The following is a 24,367-nucleotide window of genomic DNA, read 5'->3' on the forward strand; positions in this document are numbered from 1 at the left end:
TCCCGGACGGTCTCCTCTATGTCCCAGGTGAGGGTGGCCACGACAGTGGACTCGGGAAGGATGGTATCGATGGGGTCCGACGACTCAGCCTTGGCCTCCTCTTCGTGCACCCGGGACAGTGCATCGGATCGTTGATTCCTAGTCCCGGGGCGGTAGGTGATCCGGAAGTCGAAGCGAGCGAAGAACAGGGACCAGCGGGCTTGCCTGGGGTTCAGCCGCTTGGCGGTCCGGATGTACTCCAGGTTCCGGTGGTCCGTGAAAACCGTGAAAGGCTCCGTAGCCCCCTCCAACAGGTGTCTCCACTCCTCCAGAGCCTCCTTCACCGCGAGGAGTTCTCGATTGCCCACGTCATAATTCCGCTCTGCGGGGGTCAACCTGCGGGAAAAGTAGGCACAAGGATGGAGAACCTTACCGGACTCCCCGCTCTGGGACAGGACGGCTCCTATTCCTGAGTCTGAGGCGTCCACCTCTACTACAAACTGGCGAGTAGGATCAGGCTGCACCAGAACTGGCGCAGACGAAAACCGGCGTTTCAACTCCTGAAAAGCGGCTTTGCACCGGTCCGACCAGGTGAAGGGGACTTTAGTGGAGGTCAGGGCGGTCAGGGGGCTAACAACCTGACTGTAGCCCTTAATGAACCTCCTGTAGAAGTTTGCAAAGCCGAGGAACTGTTGCAGCTTCCTACGGCTCTTTGGTTGGGGCCAATCCCTCACCGCCGCAACCTTGGCCGGATCCGGGGCGACGGAGTTGGAGGAGATGATAAACCCCAGGAAGGACAAAGAAGTGCGATGGAACTCACACTTCTCGCCCTTCACAAACAACCGGTTTTCCAACAACCGCTGAATGACCTGACGTACATGCCGGACATCGGTCTCAGGGTCCGGGGAAAAGATGAGTATATCATCCAGATATACGAAGACAAACTGATGCAGGAAGTCCCGCAAGACGTCGTTAACCAATGCTTGGAACGTCGCGGGCGCGTTGGTGAGACCAAACGGCATGACCAGGTACTCAAAATGACCTAAAAGGGTGTTAAATGCCGTCTTCCATTCGTCTCCCTTCCGGATCCGAACTAGGTGATACGCATTCCTAAGATCAAGTTTGGTGAATATTCGGGCTCCATGCAGGGGTGTGAACACCGAATCCAAGAGGGGCAATGGGTATCGATTGCGAACCGTGATCTCGTTCAACCCCCTGTAATCAATGCATGGACGGAGTCCGCCGTCCTTCTTGCCCACAAAAAAGAAACCAGCACCCATCGGGGAGGTGGAGTTCCGGATCAACCTGGCAGCCAAGGAGTCCCGGATGTAGGTCTCCATTGATTCGCGTTCCGGGCGTGAGAGGTTGTACAGTCTACTGGACGGGTACTCAACGTCCGGGATCAAATCAATGGCACAATCGTACGGTCGGTGCGGTGGAAGAGTGAGTGCCAGATCTTTGCTGAAGACGTCAGCTAGATCATGGTACACCCCTGGCACCGCCGTCAGATTGGGGGGGCTCTTAACCTCCTCCTTAGCCGTGAACCCGGGAGGAACCGAGGATCCTAAACACTCCCGATGGCAGGTTTCGCTCCACTGCACCACTGCCCCAGACGGCCAATCGATCCGGGGATTGTGCTTAACCATCCAAGGAAAACCCAAAATCACTCGGGAGGTAGAAGGTGTCACGTAAAACACGATCTCCTCCCTGTGATTCCCAGACACAACCAGAGTCAAGGGCTGGGTCCGGTGTGTAATCAACGGGGGTAGGGTGCCATCTAGTCCCCGTACCTTCAAAGGCGAAGGGAGAGCCACAAGAGGGAGCCCCACTTCCTTTGCCCATCTGCTATCCAACAGATTCCCTTCGGACCCCGTGTCCACCAGTGCTGGGGCGTGAAGGGTTAAATCCCCACTCAGGATTATCACTGGGATTCATGCTGATTTGCGGGGTTTCCCCGTGTACATGTTATGGCCCACCCTTAGCCCAGTTTCTACGGGCGGGCGTTGGTGTTTGACCGTTTGGGGCAGTCTTTTAACAAATGCTCACAGGAGCCACAGTAAAAACACTCCCCGCGGGCCAGCCTCCTTTGTCTGACATCAGATCTTACTTTGGCCCTGCTCGTGTCCATAGCTTCGTCAGCAGGGGGAGCTGTTGCCACACGGAGCCCACTGGCAACGGAGCGTGGGGACGACGTCACCCTTTCTGACCCGGAAGAGAGAGGGACGGCTTGTGCCCGGCCACGCCCTCCGGCCTGCTGCCGACGGTGTTCATTTAAGCGGTTGTCTAATCGTATAACCAGATTAACAAGCCCGTCGAAATCTTGCGGTTCATCTTTAGCCAGTAAATGCTCCTTCAGTACTGAAGACAGTCCGCTTATGAAGGCAGCGCGGAGCGCAACGTCGTTCCAGCCAGACCTCGCAGCCGCGATGCGGAAGTCGACAGCGTACTCAGCTGCGCTCTGACGCCCCTGTCTCAGTGACAGCAGCACGGTCGAGGCAGTCTCGCCTCTGTTGGGATGATCAAACACTTGTTTGAATTCCCGTATGAACCCAGCGTATGATGACAGAAGCCATGAATCCTGTTCCCAGAGCGCTGTAGCCCAAGCGCGTGCCTCACCTCGAAGCAGATTAATTACATAAGCCACCCGGGTGGCGTCTGATGCGTACATAACTGGACGCTGTGCAAAAACGAGCGAACACTGCATTAGGAAGTCTGCGCACGTTTCTACACAGCCTCCGTACGGTTCGGGAGGACTTATGTAAGCTTCAGGGGACGGTGGGGGGGGTAGTTGAACGGCCAGTGGAACATCTCTATCAGGCACCGGGCCAGCAGGAGGAGACACTGCAGCGACGCTTGACTCGCGTGCTTCCACTCTGGCGGTGAGAGCCTCCATCCTCCGATTGAGGACTGCATTTTGCTCGGTTACCAGCTGTAACTGAGCAGTGAAAGCAGTAAGGATGTGCTGCAGATCACTTACCACGCCTCCTGCTGCCGCCTGCGCTCCTTGTTCTCCCATTGGCTGTTCAAGCTGTGGTTGACGCCCCTCGGGATCCATGACGAATGGCCGAGAAATCCTGTTGGGAAGGTGTCGTAACACGGACCCACAACAGGGGGCGCAAGTGAACGAACAATGGATAAGAAAAGGAGTAACAATTTAATGTTGCGAAAGTACACAACGGAATACAAACAGAAATAACAGGTACCAATTGTATACAAGAGGACAGTGGGCAGGCTCGAAGATAGGAGACCTCTGATGAACAAGGAGCCGGGGCCCACACCGCTTCCACCACCAACGGCCTGAAGAACACCGGAGCCGCCAAGTCCTGAATCCCCAGGTGGTCTCTGTCCTCCGTTGTCGGCCCTGGTACTGCTGGCAAAGAAGACACAGAAGGAGGTGAGTGTGAGTCCTCACACCCAGCAACCTTTACACTCAAAGTCTCTGGGAGGGAAAACCTCCACCTCCAGATACGTTTCTCTCGTGCAGCTCCTGTTGGTCCCTCTTCTGGATCACCACAGGAATGCGGCTGCACACAGAACAAAGTTTAGACAATCGATAAATCAGCAGAGAAATTACCTTTGTGGTAGATGATTTCTCGGCGAGGAGGTGGAGTTGTGATCCGCTTCTTGTAAGGAGGTTAATGAGAGACAGCTGGTGAGGTTGACAGGTGACAGCTGTCACTTCCAATAGCTCTGGCGCCCTCTCATGCTTGAAGCCCGCACTCCAAGCAGGGCGCCGACTGGTGGTGGTGGGCCAGCAGTACCTCCTCTTCAGCGGCCCACATAACAGATGGAGTCTGCCGTCTTTTTTGCCCACGAAAAACAAACCAGCACCCATTGGGGAGGTGGAGTTCCGGATTAACCTGGTAGCTAAAGAGTCCCGGATGTAGGTCTCCATTGATTCGCGCTCTGGACGTGAGAGGTTGTGCAGCCTGCTGGACGGGTACTCGATGCCCGGGATCAAATCAATGGCACAATCGTACGGAAGGTGTGGGGGCAGCGTGAGTGCCAGATCTTTGCTGAAGACACCAGCAAGATCGTGGTACTCAGCTGGCACCGCCGCAAGATTGGGGGGGACTCGAACCTCCTCTTTAGCGGTCACACCGGTTGGAACCGAGGATCCTAAACACTCCCGTTGGCAGGTTTCGCTCCATTGAGCCACAACCCCAGACAGCCAGTCAATCCGGGGATTGTGTTTTATCATCCATGGATAACCCAAAATTACTCGGGAGGTAGAAGGTGTTACAAAAAACACAATCTCCTCCCTGTGATTTCCCGATGCCACCAATGTTACGGGCTGTGTCTGGTGTGTGATTAGTGGAAGAAGGGTGCCGTCTAGTGCCCATACCTTCAGTGGTGAAGGGAGGGCCACTAGAGGGAGCCCTACTTCCTTTGCCCATCTGCTGTCCAGCAGATTCCCTTCCGACCCCGTGTCCACAAGTGCTGGGGTGTGAAGGGTTAAATCCCCACTCAGGATCGTAACTGGGATTCGTGCAGATTTACGTGCGCCTCCCACGTGCGTGTTGTGACCCACCCTTAGCCCAGTCTGTAAGGGCGAGTGTTGTTGTTTTGTCCGTTTGGGGCAGTTTTTCTGCGTGTGCTCGGTTGAGCTGCAGTGAAAACACTCCCCATGGGCCAGCCTCCTTTGTCTGTAATCTGATTTTCTTTTGGCCCTGCTCGTTTCCATAGCAACGTCAGCAGGGGGAGCTGTCATCACGTGGAGTGCTCTGGCTGTGGAGCGTGGGGAAGGCGACGCCTTTTCGGACCTGGAAGGAAGAGGGATGGCTCGTGCCTGACCACGCCCTTCGTCTCGCTCCCGTCGATGTTCTGCTATTCGGTTGTCTAACCGTATTACCAGGTCGATAAGCCCATCCAAATCCCGCGGCTCATCCTTTGCCACCAGGTGCTCCTTAAGGACCAGAGACAGTCCATTTACAAAGGCAGCGCGGAGCGCAACAGCATTCCAGCTGGCTCTCGCTGCCGCGATGCGGAAGTTGACTGCATACTCGGCTGTGCTCCGATGCCCCATCTTATTGACAGCAGCACACTTGAAGCAGTCTCGCCTCTATTAGGGTGATCGAACACCAGTCAGAACTCCCTCACAAACTAAGTGTATGCTGATAAAAGCCGTGAGTTCTGTTCCCAGAGCGCTGTAGCCCAGGCCCGTGCCTCACCTCGAAGCAAATTCACGACATAAGCCACCCGGCTGGAGTCCGATGCGTACATAACGGGACGTTGTGCAAAGACGAGCGAACACTGCATTAAGAAGTCTGCGTACGTCTCGACACAACCTCTGTATGGTTCCGGAGGGCTTATGTATGCTTCGGGGGGGGGGGGGGGGGGGGGTTCGTTGAACGACCACTGGAGGTTCTGTATTCGGCACCAGGTCAGCAGGAGGAGGTGCTGCAGCTGCGCCCTGCATGCGCGCTACCACCTGAGCGGTGAGAGCCTCCATCCTCCATTTGAGTATAACGTTCTGCTCGGTTACTAAATCCAACCGAGCAGTGAAGGCGGTTAAGATCTGCTGCAGCTCTCCTAACATGCCTCCTGCTGGCTCCTGTGCACCTTGCGTTTCCATTGGTGGTTCACTCGATGGTTGACGCCCCTCAGGATCCATGACAATTGGCCGAGAAATCCTGTTGTGAAAGTGTCGTGACACGGGCCCACAACAGGGGGCGTAAATGAACGGACAATGAAAATGCCAAAATATAACAATTTAATGTTGTGAAATGTGCACAACGGAATACAGATGCTGCTTTTAGGTAACAGTCAATTACATAACAGGTGACGTGTGGGCAGGCTCGAGGATAGGAGACGCCTGTCCAGAGAAGAGCCGGGCCCCACACGATTTCCACTGCCAACGGAGACCTGCAACACACCGGAGCCGCCAAGTCCTGAGTCCCCATGTGGCCACTGCCTCAAGCTGTCAGATCTGGTACTGCTGGCAGGAAGAACAAACAGGTTATGTGGGTGTGTGAACACCCAGCAACAGTCAGCAAACTCACAGTTCCTTCCTGAGTGAAAACAGTCCTCCACTCCAAGGTAGCAGGAAACACAATCCGTGCAGTGCCTAATGTAACAACTAAGAATTTAGGAGTGGATTCGCCTACTCCTCCAAATTCTCACCAACCAGCTCCAAGCTGCAAGTCACAGAAGGTTACCACTGCAAAAACGTTCAGAATTATCCTTGCGTACGGCAATGATATGGCTGAGATGGTTACCTGTCGGGTAAGCTGATTTCTCGGCAGGGATGTGATGTCACTGCCAGGCTTGTATGGAAGATGGTGATGATGGATGATTGATGACAGCTGTCAGCTTCGGGCTCCTGGGGAGGCGACTGCGCCCTCTGGTGCCTGAAGCCCGCCCTCAGACAGGGCGCCCTCTGGTGGTGGGCCAGCAGTACCTCCTCTTCTGGCAGCCGACACAACAACCAGCTTAGTTTCTTTTCTTTTTGGGGGGGGGTAAAGATCCACAAAACCTTCTTCTAGTGTGTTCATCTCACACCTTGTCAACGACACAACACAACGCAAAGGGTACCAGCATAGTTACACCTGCTACAATAGGATCTTCTTACTTGGCACTTTAGCTTTTGTACTTATTTGCACACAAATTTTTAATGTAACTATTTTTATAAGGTTGCAAATTTTATTAACAGTATTATCTGTCAGGTTGTTTTAAGGCAGGCTTTATATTTTGGTTTTAATCTTTCTTTTATTTTGTCATTTTATCAATGGCATATCTGTCTTATCGTGTCATGATTTTATCAATGCTGTAGCTGTCTTTTTGTGTCATTTGTCACTTTCTGATCTGCTGTGTGTAGCACTTACGCCCAAGAAAAATTTCCCTGCAGGGACAATAATTTCATTTGATTTGATTGATGTGTCCATCATCTGACAAGTCTAAAGTAAAATGGCTGTAAAAGTAATGATTTATTGTAAGTTAAACAACGTGTGCCAACAGTTGTGGCCTGAGCACATTTTATATATGATTTTTTTTTAAATTTGATGACATGAAAGCATTTTCTTTGTGTTGCTGTTGTTCCATAACTTTAGGTATTTTGCTATATATTCAGAATGTACAAAATTTAGACACTGTGGGACAAGTGAGTGGTGGTTTTTGTTCTAAAACAGTAGGTTCCTGTTTCAAGTTACAATTTTTATGGTGCGAAATAAAACAAAACAAAAGGCGAACAAATAAAATGGTGGAACCAAGGAGCTCAAAGTGGATGTGCAAAATGGAATGAAGACCAACAAGATGAAAGTAGAGCTATGAACAGTCAAGAACAGATTGAAAACTTTGTTACAAACCAGAAAGCTAAAAACACGATTAAAAAAACCAAATCGGACATGAACATACTCCATAAATATCTAAACAGCATCAGAAAAAAAAAAAACACACACATTGAAAGCTTTCCAGCTAACGACCGGAACATCTGTTAGCAAGTTCTTCATGGAGGTGAAGAAAACGAACGGGTCTGACTACAAGCCCAACACCGTCAGCAGCTTTCATCTTCAAACGATACTAGACATTCGCATGTTAATACATATAATAGCCATATGATAAACAAATTATTAACCTCGATTGCTCAATCTGTATGAGAATATATCAGACCGCTGTGTTTTTTGCACGGCCCTAGCTACACTCGAATTGTACTATCAACACCTCGGCCTGATATTTTCCTGTACAGACCTCGTGCTCAGTTAATAATCCTATAATACTTGTACACTTATGTGCAACATTACAAAACATTCTTTCTGCTTGTATATAGTATAATCTATTCTACGCTATATATGGTTATTCTGCACAGAACTTGACTTCTGTATTTTGGTCATTATTTTTCTTCTACCTTATTTTTGCATACTTAGACTGTTGTTCTGTGACTGTCCCTCTGCTGCTGCAACATCGTAAATTTCTCCATTGTGGGACTATTAAAGGATTATCTTATCTTAACTGAAAAGTTAATTAGGATATAGCTAAACTGCTAATCCAATAGAACATTTTACTATTTGAATTTAGCTTTTGCCTAAAGAGCTGAAAATGTAATATGTTGCAGTATAAACATGGAGCTTCCCACAATGAAATGGTTGGTATGCTTCGCATACCAAGAACGATCATGAAATTCTCGAATGACACACTCTGTTGTTTGGGGATACAGTTTATTCACAGCACAAAACGTATGGAACAATATAGAAATATTAAGAAATAAAAATACACGAGAAAATGAAATATGTGTGTTTTATCTAGGGCAGGGGAGGTGGCCAACTGGTTAGTGTGCTTGGTTTTAGTGTGGAAGACTCCCGGTTCAAATAGCACCCCTGCCACATTTCTCAGCATAATGTGGAGTTGCATCAGGAAGGGCATCCGGCGTAAAATCTGTCAACATACTGACACACCTTGGATCACAGAGGGAAACAAAGAGAAACCGAAGGGAATTACTTCGGTGTGAGTTCCTGCTCCTCCATCTCCTCAAGGCCTTCAGCTTGCCTTTCAGTTAAGAAGCTCAACAGTGTCATTCCAGAAGTAAAAATCCCATTCATTTGCTCCATAGTGATTTAGCTCATGGGCTAAAAAGTTGTACCCATCCAAAATAGACTCACCAAGAGCTACAGTGTCAGCTCACCAAGAGCTACAGACTTGTGGCTTCCTGCAGAAGCCACAAGTCTGTATGACATTAACCTTATTATTATTATTTTGTTTTTTGTAAATGTGTTCTGTTTGCGATGTCACTAAAAAGAACTACACTACCCACAATCCTAAATTGAAATGTTGATGACTGACTGGTCCATGTCACTGTTACTGGGTAGATGGTATTTTTTTTAAACTCTGTGAATTGCCATTGGAAGATACATGGGAACATGTGGCTGACCCTAGAGAGACACACACTTAGTGTGTTTGTAAATACTTCTGCCACACTGAAATCAAATCCACTTTGACAGTAGTTTAGCAAATATTAATTTGTTTTTACATTTTTCATCCCCTGTTTGTTAATTTTGACATCGTTTGTCATGGGTGGCTGTATTTCACTGCTCACTAAATTATCATATTCACTGCAGGAGATGCGGTATGAGATTTGGCAGTGACCAGAAATGCCTTTGTGAGTGCATGACAAATCTGGTGACAGATGTTACTGCTGTGAGGTAAGCGTTAAGGGTGCAATGGCTTTACTTTAGTATATACCGTGTAACCGGAAAGTATTCACAGCACTTCACTTTTTCCACATTTTGTTATGTTACAGCCTTCTTCCAAAATGGATTAAATTACATAATGACAATGTGAACGTTTTTCTGAGTTTTGAAAATTTGTTAAAAATTAAAAATAAAGAAATCACATGTACATGTACATGTATTCATAAACTTTGCCACAGAGCTCAGGTGCATCATCCTGTTTCCATTGATCATCCTTGAGATGTTTCTACATCTTAACTGGAGTCCACCTGGAGTAAATTCAGTTGATAGGACATGATTTGGAAAGACACACACCTGTCTACAGGTCCCACAGTTGACTGTGCATGTCAGAGCACAAACCAAGCATGAAGTCAAAGGAATTGTCTGTAGACCTCTGAGACAGGATTGTCTCGAGGCACAAATCTGGGGAAGGGAACAGAAACATTTCTGCTGCTTTGAAGGTCCCAGTGAGCACAGTGGCCTCAATCATCCATAAATGGAATAAGTTCAGACCCACCCGGACTCTTCCAAGAGCTGGCCAGCCGTCTAACCTGAGCAATCGGAGGAGAAAGACCTTGGTCAGGGAGGTGACCAAGAACCCGATGGGCACTCTGTCAGAGCTCCAGCATTCCTCTGTGGAGAGAGGAGAACCTTCCAGAAGGACAACCAACTCTACAGCAATCCACCAGTCAGGGCTGTAAGGTAAAGTGGCCAGACAGTAGTCACTCCTTAGTAAAAGGCACATGGCAGCCCACCTGGAGTTTGCCAAAAGGCACCTGCCAAGTCACAACAAAGCTGCACTTCACACGTGCCTTGAGATGCACACAATTCAAGGCGCTTCACAATTCGAGCTTCAAAATAATAGTAATACAACCCCGATTCTGATGAAGTTTGGATGTTGTGTAAAATCTAAATAAAAACAGACTACAATGATTTGCAAATCATCTTCAACCTACTGTATATTCAATTGAATACACCACAAAGACAAGATATTTAATGTTCCAACTGATTAACTTTATTGTTTTTGTACAAATATTTGCTCTTTTTGAAATCAATGCCTGTAACACATTTCAAAAAAGCTGGGACAGGGGCAATAAAAGAGTGGGAAAGTTGATGAATGCTCAAAGAACACCTGTTTGGAACATTCTACAGGTGAACAGGTGGTATGCTTACGTATTTTGGGTCAAGGATGAACGCTGCAAAAATGGAACGTTGATAGGGTAAACACAGTATTTTTGGAGAAATTAGCCATTATAGCCACATGAACATTGTGCTGCAATGCGCCATGGGAGTTCAGGGTTTTGGGGGTTTAAATGTTAGTTTGACAGCATTGTTAGCTTTATTGATTATTGTGTTTTTGTAGTTTAATTTGTTTTGTCAGTTTAGTTATGATACAGTTAAGTATCATGTTGCTGTTACCATGAGTGAGTTAAGTCTTATGTTGCCGGTACCATGAGTCAAAACTGCAGTGTGTTTTATGTCTTCTGCCACCTTCTCTGTTTCTGCCTGTCTAAAATAGAAGCACCTGCCTGCAGCAGAATGCGGGAAAGACAAAACACTGTGTGTGTGAGTGACATCGATCACAGAGAAACTGCAGAGCTGACATTTGCCATTTGGTATGCTTATGTATTTGGGGTCAAGGATGAACGCTGCCAAAATGTAACATTGACAGGACTAATATTTCTGGAGAAGCTACAGATATTAGCTAACAACACTGTACAAAGGATGTTGCTAACTACATTCTGGACTCAGACACCATTCCAGCAGGAGGCGGCAAGTCAACTTTATACTTATGTTATATTTTAACTTATAGATATAGATTTAGTGACGAACTGTGTTTAACTGACAATGGTTTTCTGAAGTGTTCCTGAGCTCACGCGGTAAGATCCTTTACACAATGATGTCAGTTTTTAATGCAGTGCCACCTGAGGGATCAAAGGTCATGGGCATTCAATGTTGGTTTTCAGCCTTGCTGCTTATGTGTAAAAGGTTCTCCAGATTTTCTGAATCATCTGATTATATTATGGACTGTAGATGATGGAATCCCTAAATTCCTGCTGGAAAACTGTTGGACTATTTTTTCACGCAGTTGTTCACAAAGTGGTGACCCTTGCCCCATTTTTGCTTGTGAACAGCAGAGCCTTTTGGGGATGCTCCTTTTATACCCAATCATGAGTGTTCTCAGTTCCCAAACGCTTATTGTTATTAGAAGGAAAGGTGATGTAACACAGTGGTAAACATACCACTGTCCCAGCTTTTTTGAAACGTGTAGCAGGCATTCATTTCAAAATGAGCAAATAGTTGCACAAAAGCAATAAAGTTTATCAGTTTGAACATTAAATATCTTCTTGTTGTGGTGTATTCAACTGAATATAGGTTAAAGAGGATTTGCAAATCATTGTATCCTGTTTTTATTTACATTTTACACATTATTATTTATTTATATTATTAATTATTTATTTTATTATTAATTTATTTATTATTATTTACATGTCCCAACTTCATTGGAAGTGGGGTTGTATTAATAATAATAATAATAATAATAATAATAATACATTTGATTTGTATCACACTTTTAACAATGCCCAAATACGCTTTCCAAGTTAATAAACAAATCAAAATAAATAAATAAATAACATAAAATAAAATAATCACAAATTAAAAGCAGATCTAAAAAGATGGATTTTCACTTGAGTCTTGAAGGTGGACAGATTGTTATGAATCTGTTTGGTGAGAGAGTTCCAGAGGGAGGGAGCAGCTATGGAAAAGGCTATGTCCCTGCAGGTCTGATGCTTGAGTGGCACTGACAGGAGGTTGGCATCAGAGGAGCGAAGGCAACGGGAAGGCATATGGCAGTGAAGCATGCTCGTAAGATAGGAGGGAGCCTGGTTGTGGAGGACTTTGTATGTGAGGAGAAGGATTTTAAAATGGATTCGCTGTGAGACAGGAAGCCAATGAAGGTTCTTAAGGATAGGGGTGATGTGTTCACGGGAACAGGTGTAGGTGAGCAAACGAGCAGTGGAGTTTTGAATGTACTGGAGTTTATTGAGGAGTTTTGAAGATGTACCATAAAAGATGCTGTTACAGTAGTCTAACCTGAATGCAATAAAGGCATGGATCAGGGTTTCTGCAGCAGGAAAGGAGAGTGACGGACGGAGACGGGCAATGTTCTTGAGATGAAAAAAGCAGTTCTAGTGATGTGAATGATGTGCTGTTCAAAAGAGAGGTTGGTATCAAAGATTACTCCAAGGTTGCAGATGTAAGGGGAGGGAGACAGGGTGGAGTTATCAATGTTGAGGCAGAAATTGTGGGTAGTGTGGGTGAGCGTTTTGGGACAAATGATGATTATTTCAGACTTGTCACAGTTGAGTTTAAGAAAGTTGATTTGCATCCAAGACTTGATCTCAGTGAGGCAGTTAGTAAGAGTGGCGTGAGTTGAAGCACTAATGGATTTGGTGGAAATGTAGAGCTGGACATCTTCAGCATAACAGTAAAAATAAAGACCATGCTGATGAATGATTTTACCAAGGGGAAGCATGTAAAGGATAAAGAGGAGAGGACCCAACACTGAGCCCTGGGGAACCCCTTGGGACAAAGGGGCAGTGGAGGAGGTGCAGTTATTGATGCTGATGTATTGTTGCCTGTTAGTGAGATAGGACCGTTGCCAGCTAAGAGCAGTGTGGGTAATGTTAAGGGGGGTTTCGAGGCGGCAAAAAAGAATACTATGATTAATAGTGTTGAATGCTGCAGTGAGGTCAAGGAGGACAAGAATCCTGAGTTTGCCAGAGTCTGAGGAAAGGAGGAGGTCATTGGAGATTGGAAATGCTTAATGTAAAGATTTTCTGAAACATTAATGGAGAAAATGAACTGGATTTTTACTTCTGGAATGGGAGCCCTTACAATATACAAATAATGAATGCTTATGAATTCATTGGTACAAATATTTCATGAGGCGAATGGAACATTTCATCCTTTACCGAATGAAATATTCATTCCATTGAATGAATGAAAAAACATTCATTATTTGTTTTATATTACGGCTAAAATAAATCCTTGTCATTTGATATTTTATTAATTTAGAAATAACAGAAAAGGGACTTACATTTTGTTGTGTGTCACTGGTGCCTTGATGTTAACAGGTTTCAAACAGTCCAACACAAACTTTAAATAGGAAACAACAGTCAGATAGTTGAAAAATAACAACAATGTAGTCCGTGATGCTGTGCACTGACTTCATGTGCAGACTGTCTGTTTTCCTCAGTACAGTGAAAAATTGTGTAAGGATTTTGTACAGCTTTTCATCCTAACAGCTCTTCGTGCCTCCAGATGGCTTACGGCGTAGCAGATTTTTTTGTGTGTGTGTGTTAAAATAATTAGCACCATCAATTAGCTTGTTCAAATCGTCATTCGTCAGCCATACAAACTCTGCCATGTTTAGCTAAATGCCATCCCCGGTAGTATGAGCGTGCGTGGTGGTCAGGGCGTGCAATAGCACATTTCATATAGAACCATAATTGCACGCTACAAAGTACTTTTGCATGGTAAAGTGGCAAATGGTATAAATAATCCATGTCACGTGACACACAAATCACCAGTCAAATGATAAGGATCTACTCAGCTATTATATAAAAGTCGATAGTGACTGTTGAGGTATTGGTTTAGCCTATGAGTGGCAACAGGAAAAAACACATGATTTTCAGGTTTACAAACATTTTTGCCTGTAAAACTTTATTTAAAACAGTTAGGTGACTTAAAGTTAGTGGAACTAAATTTAGCACAAGCTAACTGTTCGGCTAATTCGTTTAGTTAGCAGGAAAGCTAATTATCTAATAAAACAGTTAACTTCTGTTAGTTTTGCTTACTTTTTGTTTGCGGTAGGTAAATTCAGGGTATGTATCAGTTTTTGGGAGGTTAGCTGAGCAACAGCGACCTCAGGAAAATACTACAGTATAATATTTGCTGGGTAATGCTGGGATCAAATGAGTGGCAATAGGAGTCTGGAAAGGTTTGAGGTTGGGAGGTCAAGTGCCAAGGCATGGTGTCACGGAAAACAGTCGAATGATGGATCACGTGCAGCTGATGGTTCTATCTCAAAAAAGGGGAAAAATGCATTTGAGGAAGACAAAAAATCAAAGTCATTTCTAAAGTGAAGTCTTAAGCAAACAGATGTTGACAGGCAGACTACAAGTTCACTCCAAGGTGAGGAGACATAAAGACGTCAGCAGGCCATCGCTCTGACGGCTGGATGTAGAAGACATTCAGACAAGACTGTCGTAATGAAACAGAAACGCACACAATCAGCTCCTATCAGTCGACTCAATATTTCTCTCATATTCGCCCATATATGTCAGTGGAGTTTAATAACCCCACTGTTGTCCTTGGCCTCTGAACTGTTAATAAGCCTATTTGTTAAAATGACACTGGCAGGCAGCATAAGCTTGATTCCCTCATTCCTGCCAGTAGAAGTCAGTCATCCCCCTCTCGGCTCATCTGGCAGAGGTGAGGCAATATCACTCTGACTGCTGTGACAGCTCTACTTTAGCATATTCATGACGCATAGAGTCTCATTTCACAGGTGTATTAAAATACCCCTAACCCCTTTTGCATCGGGAGCTTCGTCTCACGCAGCAGTGGCTGGACGCCATGCATGAAAATCGATGGGGAGAATATGTAGAAATATAAGCATGCATCAGAGGCCGGGTCAAGAACCTAATTTCACAGTGACACCAGGGGTAATTTGGCTCTAGAAATGTTTGTCAATTCGCAATTCATTTGAGCCAGCGCGGCATTGTGCGGCGCCTGGGTGTGAGTGCAAGGTGGCCAACCTGAACGCCTGTATTTATGGTGCACTTTTGTGAATACATTACGCCTGTCACAATGAAATAAGTGACATACTTACACGCTGCGAGGAGTAAGTCCAAAGGGGTGAGAGCCGGGCGAAGGAGAGATAAGAGGAGAGGTAATTAGTACATTCATCTTTTTTATGATATCATTTTTCAGACGTATATGATCACAATGTAAATTAGAAATAAGGAGGGACCTGCAGAAAATGGAATTCATTTGGATTGGGTCAATCGCCTGACAATGGCGGCGCTGGGAGGCCAGGTGTAATTTATGGTGGCGCTTGGCCCTCTCTTTCTACTGCCATGCACCTGGCAGGGCCTGATACCCCACTGTTCCCCACAGCTGCTGTGCCGCCGCTCCCACAGATAACACTGTCATCTCCAAATGAGATTCATTTACAGCACTGTGAAAGAAAAGAAAGGGAAGATACATTTGGGCATCACCTCGATTTCTTGTGATTCAGGACTACTATGGGAGCTAACCCCCCCAGCACCACACCACTTCCCCACAAAAACTAAACCAAACCAACTTTTGTTGGTTCCTTAACCGATCTCCAAATGCAATCAGGATGCTCCTGAACATAACATCTGGCCTCATGCCAGATGATCAAGATGACATCCAAAATGGCCACCAATTAATGTTTATTCATAAAAATGCATTAAGATGACTTAATTTAAAAAAAAAACACCACTAAAAGAAACCTTTGGATAATAATAAATGCATTTGTGCTTAATTTCCTTCGCAAGTTAACTTCAAATTGTGTCCATGGCCAAGAAAATATCTTTCCCCATTAAAATCGGGGGTGAGGGGGTGTGGCATATGAAGAACTTCATTTTCAAAAGTACTCCATGAAGAGAACATTTGAAGTCACAATAAATACTTTGTGCCTAAGGACCTTCATGTGTTTTCATTTCAATTTGTGTCCAAATTGGCCACCAGAATAGTTTTCCCCCATCAGAATGCATTAAAACAGAATATACGGGACCTCATTTCCAGAAATATTGCATGAGAAGAACGTTTATATCATAACATACATTTTTGCACAATTTGTGCTATATATATAATTAAAATACTTTAAAACAACATATAAATGACTTAGTTTTCAAAGATATTCTGCGAGAAGAAAGGTTTAGATTCCAGTACATACATTTGAAAATGTGGAATTTCATTGTAGTTTTAAATTCAAAATGCCACCAAAATACATTTTTCATTGCTTTAAACCACATTAGAAGCACATATAATGGACTTCCTTTTCAAAAATATTCCATGAGAAGAAAGTTTAATGTCACAATAAATACATTTGTGCCTGAATTGTTTCACTCATGTGTTTGTTTGTTTGTTTTTGTATTAAATGCATTAAACAGGACATATAAAGGACTTACTTTTCTACAATATTCTCTGACAAGAACTTTTTAGGTAACAATAAATACATTTGCACAAATATATATATATATATATATATATATATATATATATATATATATATATATATATATATATATATATATATATATATATATATAAGTTCTAAATTCAAATGCCTAAAATAACTTTGAGGCTGGTGAATGGAATTATTATGACATTTAATTCATTATATGCTGTTTTAATGCATTTCAACAACAGCAACAACAACAACAATAATAATCATAATAATCATAATAATTATGAAGACCCAACTATGTTGGTTGCCATTTCAGACACGATCTTTAATATCTAGCTGGCCTAAAGGCACCCCATGTCTTTAAGGGTGGGAGTATCCTGACTGTGTTTTGGGGTTTGCCAAAGGCCACTAAACCAAATGTTGGCTTAGTTTAGCTGTTGGGTGGGATGGGGGGTTCCAAATGGATGGGCTGAGCTCCCCTACGAGACTAAGCACTGACTGTAAAACCATCTTATAGATTATAGATTTTAGATTTTTTTCCCCCGCCCCTCTGCAGATGCCCCTGTGTTAGCAGAGCCATTACCTTCATAACGATTAGAAACAAAAAGTTAATTATGTAATTATAAAGCCAATAACAGCTTGCACTGGTTTACCCTGCTTTAGTCGGTTTAAACATTATCTCTTGTGTGCACATCATAACAGGCGGAATGTGAGGAGAGGAGATTAACGCCTTGGAAAGCAGATGCGGAATTTAATTCTCCAGTACGTGGCTGCCTGGGAAACCATTAAGTAATCACAACATTCTCCCTCGATTAAATTCACGGCTGCCACTTTGCACACAAAGGAACGGGGGGAAGAAATAGGTGCCTGAAAAGCTCGCCCGTTTTTATTGACTGTAACATCAGTCTCTGCCTGCAGGCGCAGATGAATAAAACGGTTAAATAGGGCGCCTCAATCTGTCAGAAAATGAAAAGTTTGAGTGGACAAAATAAAATCGAACTAAAATAAAAACGAATGGGGTATGTTGTGATATGTTAGGCCTGATAAAGCTCACTCGTGTGCGTGGAATAAATGGGGGGGGGGGTCCAAAAAGATGCAGGTGATATTTTCCCATTATTTTCAGTCATTTTTACTCTCCTGCAAATGATTTTTGTCCCCGGGAGCTACAGATAAGGGTGAGAGAGAGGGGAAGTGGCTGAATTGGACTTGCTTTAAATGGATTAAACACATATAGGCAGGCATGCGCACACATATATGAAACAGAGGCTCGCACATATTGACAATTTGAAATGCATACGGTGAGTGTGACTAATTACTTATGGATGGAGATGTGAGGAATTAATATGGCCTTGAAATGATATTTATTTCACGTTACACAGCGAAGCTGGATGAAACAGCCCGAGAGGGATAGAGGTCAAAAGGCCGGCGTCCTTATATAAACGAGCACTTAAGGGCAGTGAGAGGGTCCTGCTCTGATTAATTGGGTAATTCATTAGTTTAGTTAAGTCGTTTAGTAAGACGGGTGAGATGAGGGCCTATAACCTGAGGGCTCTTGAGCATGCTTACAGACGAGGAGGAATAATGTGGCTAATGCAAGATAACAACATCAAATGAGCTGTGAACAAATATGCGTCTGCACAGTCGGAGCTGTTGTGCTTCCAGGAAAACCAGCAGTAAACAAAGGCAACAAATCTGTACAATGTGCACAGAAACTCCTTATTTCCATTTATGCAAGTTTATGCATGCCGAGGAAGTGCTGCAAATTATGATAGAAATGTTTGAGGGCTCAAACTGTCAAATGGAAGTTCGGGTCTCCGTTATTGACTTTGTTTAATGGGACATTTGTCTATTAAAGGGTCCCCTTGTGCTAAATGCTTTTTTTTTTTCAATAAACCTAATTCATCATGCTATAACAAGTAATTAAGTGATTTTTGTAGAGCCTTTTAAAGCCAACCAAGTTATCAAGTGATTTTATGTTATCTGGGCACAAATTCCAAATATTAACACCTCTAACAGAAACACAGTGACTTTTTACAGTGGTTTGAATCTTTAATTTTTGAAATAATAATGTTCCTCACCAATTATAACTGGAGTCCCTCATTTTGAACAAGTCCTCGACATATTGTGGTAAAAGTTTATTTTTTACTTAAAACATAATTTGTATTATGCTATAATCAATCAGGTCCCAAAATTCTAAAATGTGTAAACGGACAAACAATGGATTTGTTGGCTCAAGATACGGTTTATTACTAATAATTCTTATGGCTTTCTTTTGTAGTAAAAATATTGAATTTGTATTTGTTTTGTAGGTGTTTCCCCAAACTTCAATACAATAGGCCATGTACGGCGCAAGTAATGAATGATACAATATAAGGTAACTAATGAGTGGTGGCGGAGGAAGTCTTGAGCTTTATACTAAATGTCATTGGCTTTCTACATTCTTGTTTTAACATAATTTGTCTGTTTTCCAATTCAATTTATCATCAATGAAAACCCCAAGAAATTGAGTTTCATTTACAAGTTCAATTTCAATATCATGTACGAGTAAATTTCTACATAAATTCCTGTTTTTTTCCCCAAATACACATTTTATTTTACCAAAATGAAGCAATAATTATATCAAAAGTGTGCTTATTGATATTGATACTGATATTGTTGGGGTTGGGACTTTATTTCTTGTGCTGTACTGTTTATTGTCTGTCAGTATTGTAATGTCCAATGTGTAGCATGCCTCTGTCTGAACCAAATTTCTCCCAAGGGAGACAAATAAAGTAAAGTCATTTATTTGAATCACACCATTCTTTGAACTTCTGTAGTTCCCTTTCCATCATGTCCAGAACCTGTCCCAAATGATCTCCACTACAAAACGCAGTTGTGTCATCAGCAAATAAAATGCAACTCATAAACCTAGAAACCAAACATATGTTATTAATATATAAAAGAAACAATAAAGGCTCAAGGACTGAGCCCTGAGGCACCCCATAAGTGCACTTCAAAAATTCAGAATTTATCTCACCAGTATGAACACATTGATACCTATTGTGCAGATAACTTGCTATGCAATTGTGAGCTAATCCTCTGATACCATACTTCCATAACTTATCCAATAATAATGTGTGATCAATGGTATCACATGCTTTCTGTAAGTCAAAACCTCCCCCAATAGTGTATTGCTTGTTTTCAATTGCATTCGTAATATGATCCACAAAATCAATTACCGCAATTACGATTTTTTTCTAAAACCATAGCCTACTGCTGCTCATTTAAATCAAAATCAAATAAAATCAATTTAATTTATATAGCGCCAAATCACAACAAACAGTTGCCCCAAGGTGCTTCATATTGTAAAGCAAAGCCATACAATAATTACAGAAAAACCCCAACTGTCAAAATGACCTCCTGTGAGCAAGCACTTGCCGACAGTGGGAAGGAAAAACTCCCTTTTAACAGGAAGAAACATCCAGCAGAACCAGGCTCAGCGAGGGGCAGTCTTCTGCTGGGACTGGTTGGGGCTGAGGGAGAGAACCAGGAAAAAGACATGCTGTGGAGGGGAGCAGAGATCAATCACTAATGATTAAATGCAGAGTGGTGCATACAGAGCAAAAAGAGAAAGAAACACTCAGTGCATCATGGGAACCCCCCAGCAGTCTAAGTCTATAGCAGCATAACTAAGGGATGTTCAGGGTCACCTAATCCAGCCCTAACTATAAGCTTTAGCAAAAAGGAAAGTTTTAAGCGTAATCTTAAAAGTAGAGAGGGTGTCTGTCTCCCTGATCCGAATTGGGAGCTGGTTCCAGAGGAGAGGAGCCTGAAAGCTGAAGGCTCTGCCTCCCATTCTACTCTTACAAACCCTAGGAACTACAAGTAAGCCTGCAGTCTGAGAGCGAAGCGCTCTATTGGGGTGATATGGTACTATGAGGTCGCTAAGATAAGATGGGACCTGATTATTCAAAACCTTATAAGTAAGAAGAAGAATTTTAAATTCTATTCTAGAATTAACAGGAAGCCAATGAAGAGAGGCCAATATGGGTGAGATATGCTCTCTCCTTCTAGTCCCTGTCAGTACTCTAGCTGCAGCATTTTTAATTAACTGAAGGCTTTTCAGGGAACTTTTAGGACAACCTGATAATAATGAATTACAGTAGTCCAGCCTGGAGGAAATAAATGCATGAATTAGTTTTTCAGCATCAGTCTGAGACAAGACCTTTATAATTTTAGAGATATTGCACAAATGCAAAAAAGCAGTCCTACATATTTGTTTAATATGCGCATTGAATGACATATCCTGATCAAAAATGACTCCAAGATTTCTCACAGTATTACTAGAGGTCAGGGTAATGCCATCCAGAGTAAGGATCTGGTTAGACACCATGTTTCTAAGATTTGTGGGGCCAAGTACAATAACTTCAGTTTTATCTGAAGAGATGAGTCCACTGTCTGAGGCCATAAGAAGATCATTTGTAACCTTCACTAATGCTGTTTCTGTACTATGATGAATTCTAAACCCTGACTGAAACTCTTCAAATAGACCATTCCTCTGCAGATGATCAGTTAGGTGTTTTACAACTACCCTTTCAAGAATTTTTGAGAGAAAAGGAAGGTTGGAGATTGGCCTATAATTAGCTAAGATAGCTGGGTCAAGTGATGGCTTTTTAAGTAATGGTTTAATTACTGCCACCTTAAAAGCCTGTGGTACATAGCCAACTAATAAAGACAGATTGATCATATTTAAGATCAAAGCATTAATTAATGGTAGGGCTTCCTTGAGCAGCCTGGTAGGAATGGGGTCTAATAGACATGTTGATGGTTTGGAGGAAGTAACTGATGAAAATAACTCAGACAGAACAATCTGAGAGAAAGAATCTAACCAAATACCGGCATCATTGAAAGCAGCCAAAGAGAACGATATGTCTTTGGGATGGTTATGAGTAATTTTTTCTCTAATAGTTCAAGTTTTATTAGCAAAGAAAGTCATGAAGTCATTACTAGTTAAAGTTAAAGGAATACTCGGCTCAATAGAGCTCTGACTCTTTGTCAGCCTGGCTACAGTGCTGAAAAGAAACCTGGGGTTGTTCTTATTTTCTTCAATTAGTGATGAGTAGTAAGATGTCCTAACTTTACGGAGGGCTTTTTTTATAGAGCAACAGACTCTTTTTCCAGGCTAAGTGAAGATCTTCTAAATTAGTGAGACGCCATTTCCTCTCCAACTTACGGGTTATCTGCTTTAAGCTGCGAGTTTGTGAGTTATACCACGGAGTCAGGCACTTCTGATTTAAGGCTCTCTTTTTCAGAGGAGCTACAGCATCCAAAGTTGTCCTCAGTGAGGATATAAAACTATTGACGAGATAATCTATCTCACTCATAGAGTTTAGGTAGCTACTCTGCCTTGTGTTGGTATATGGCATTGGAGAACTTAAAGAAGGAATCATATCCTTAAACCTAGTTACAGCGCTTTCTGAAAGACTTCTACTATAATGAAACTTATTCCCCACTGCTGGGGTAAATCAGAGTAAATGTAAATGTTATTAAGAAATGATCAGACAGAAGGGGGTTTTCAGGGAATACTGTTAAGTCTTCAATTTCCATACCATAAGTCAGAACAAGATCTAAGGTATGATTAAAGTGGTGGGTGGACTCATTTACATTTTGAGCAAAGCCAATCGAGTCTAACAATAGATTAAATGCAGTGTTGAGGCTGTCATTCTCAGCATCTGTGTGGATGTTAAAATCGCCCACTATAATTATCTTATCTGAGCTAAGCACTAAGTCAGACAAAAGGTCCGAAAATTCACAGAGAAACTCACAGTAACGACCAGGTGGACGATAGATAATAACAAATAAAACTGGTTTTTGGGACTTAGTATATGATGTTCTTACAGGAAATCATCTTATCATCACATGCATGATGAAAGTTAAGAGCATGCACTGCTTTTACCTTGCCACCATATATGTTATGCAAATTACATGTAGCCTGAAATGTGTCCGTTTCTTTCATTTCCAAAGTGTAGGTCCAGTGGCTCCTGAAACCACTACTGTTTGCAAATGTAAACAAAGTACAAGGGCTACAAACTAGGGCAGGGAATGACTTAGTAATCTGAGGGCACACATTTTGAAATGCAAAAGCAAGAAATAGAGAAATCTGAGGGGGAAATAGTAAGTTGGAGAGTACATAAACATGTAATTTCAGGGACAAATTAATAAAGTGAAGAAACAAATTACGAGGTTATGAGGTATAAAATCAATTTAGAACTGTGATTGCAAACTACTCCACTTTTGAATGTTGCTGTTTTTCAAGTCTTTTAAAACATTATATATTTTTTTAAAATTTTAACTGATTTTAAGTGTATGAGTGTGTGTATCGTGTATGTATGTATGTTTTTATTTATTGTTTTTGCTTTGTTTTAACTGTACTCTTGGCATCGCTGATAAATGATGGGTGTCTCTCAATGCTTTTTCAAGATTAAATCAAAGTTGAATTAATGAATAAGGTTAAAGAAAGTCATTGGTATATCCTGGGGACACATATTATTAGTGTAATGATCTACAGTTCTAATCTAAGGGGACAATTCATTCATTTAAGGGACCAAAAGGTAAGCATTAGTAGTTGAGTGTGCAAAAATTAGTCTAAAACAGATACTTTTTTCTGTTTTCTCTTATATTGGTAATGCTGATGTGTGCAATCTGACCTCCGTAAAGCACTTGCCGTCATTTTTCATGCATTTTGGGTTTATGGCCTCTTAAAATGTGATTGGCATATGGTGTAGATGTGTGTACTTGTGTGTTGTGTCGGTATGGATACTTTTTTTGTCACACTTCTTCAAATTTCTGCAAAACCAGTTCCAAAAAAGAAAGAACGAAATCAAGCACGTGCTTGCACATTGGGGTCCTTGCCGAGCTTCATTTAGACCCAAACATGGCCCAGCTTGAGACCCGGCCTGTTGATGCACTCATTTCCACTCCTGTCTGTCAGTTTTTCCTCCCATGTAACCCCCCACCCAGTCCCCTTCATACCTCAGGGACCAGGGCTCTGTACTTCCTTGGTCCCTCGAAACTCAGTGTAAATGCCAGGATCAGGTTTGAGAAAGGCAGCATTTTTTTGTGTATACCCTGGACAGCTGGTACATTCCAGATAACAGCTGAATTTAAAATGAGCACAAAGGCAGGGAGCATGGACTTCCTCTGTGTGTGTCCGTGTCTATTGATGAGCTCCTCAATCACACCCATGGTTTGCATCTACAAGCATCCACACAATATCATAACAGCATTGGCAGAGAATACCAGGCACCATGTCTGCTTCCTGTTTAGACCTGTTAAGCCTTTTTAAAGCTTTGCTGTTACACCATAGGCTGAATGGGCAAATTGGTGTGATGGATTTGAATACAGAGCTGAAAATATACATTATCAGTCATTCAAATTCTGTGTTACATTGGATGTTGGACAGTCAGGTACACAAACAAGACATAAACTAGCTGAACATATTTCATCTACGTTTGCCATTTTAGAACTGAAACAATCGTGTATAGCAGCTCTTAGAAGCTCTTAGAGGCAGAATATTCAGCTAACAAGGCTCATCTCTGCACGTGGTGCTAATTTCAAGAAGTTCAAAATTTAGCAGCAGCAGTGTGGTACAGTTTCTGTATGGATTACTACGAGGACAAACGAAGATTTTAGAGACATGCTTGTGGTGAGGATGAGGCTGTTAAAAGCCCATTATCTGAGCACCTGGCAGCTACAAGGACCAGACAGGCTGTTTTAGCCCTCTTGTGCACTACAATTCCACCTGCTTTGTGTGCCGGACAGTGTATACTGTATAAAATAATTATTTTGTAGCTTCATACAGTGGAGAACGTATTTGGAACAGCTTAAAAGGTAAGTATTTGTAATGTTTTTATTGTAATAGGTTGGTAAAACAGTTGCATGTTCATTCCTTCTTTATAAGCAGCTGTAAAAGTATGTTTATGATAGATTTAACATCTTGTTATAGATCAGATGAGCTCTGCTG

The sequence above is a fragment of the Thalassophryne amazonica genome, chromosome 2 (assembly GCF_902500255.1).
Source record: "Thalassophryne amazonica chromosome 2, fThaAma1.1, whole genome shotgun sequence".
NCBI classification, from domain to species: domain Eukaryota; kingdom Metazoa; phylum Chordata; class Actinopteri; order Batrachoidiformes; family Batrachoididae; genus Thalassophryne; species Thalassophryne amazonica.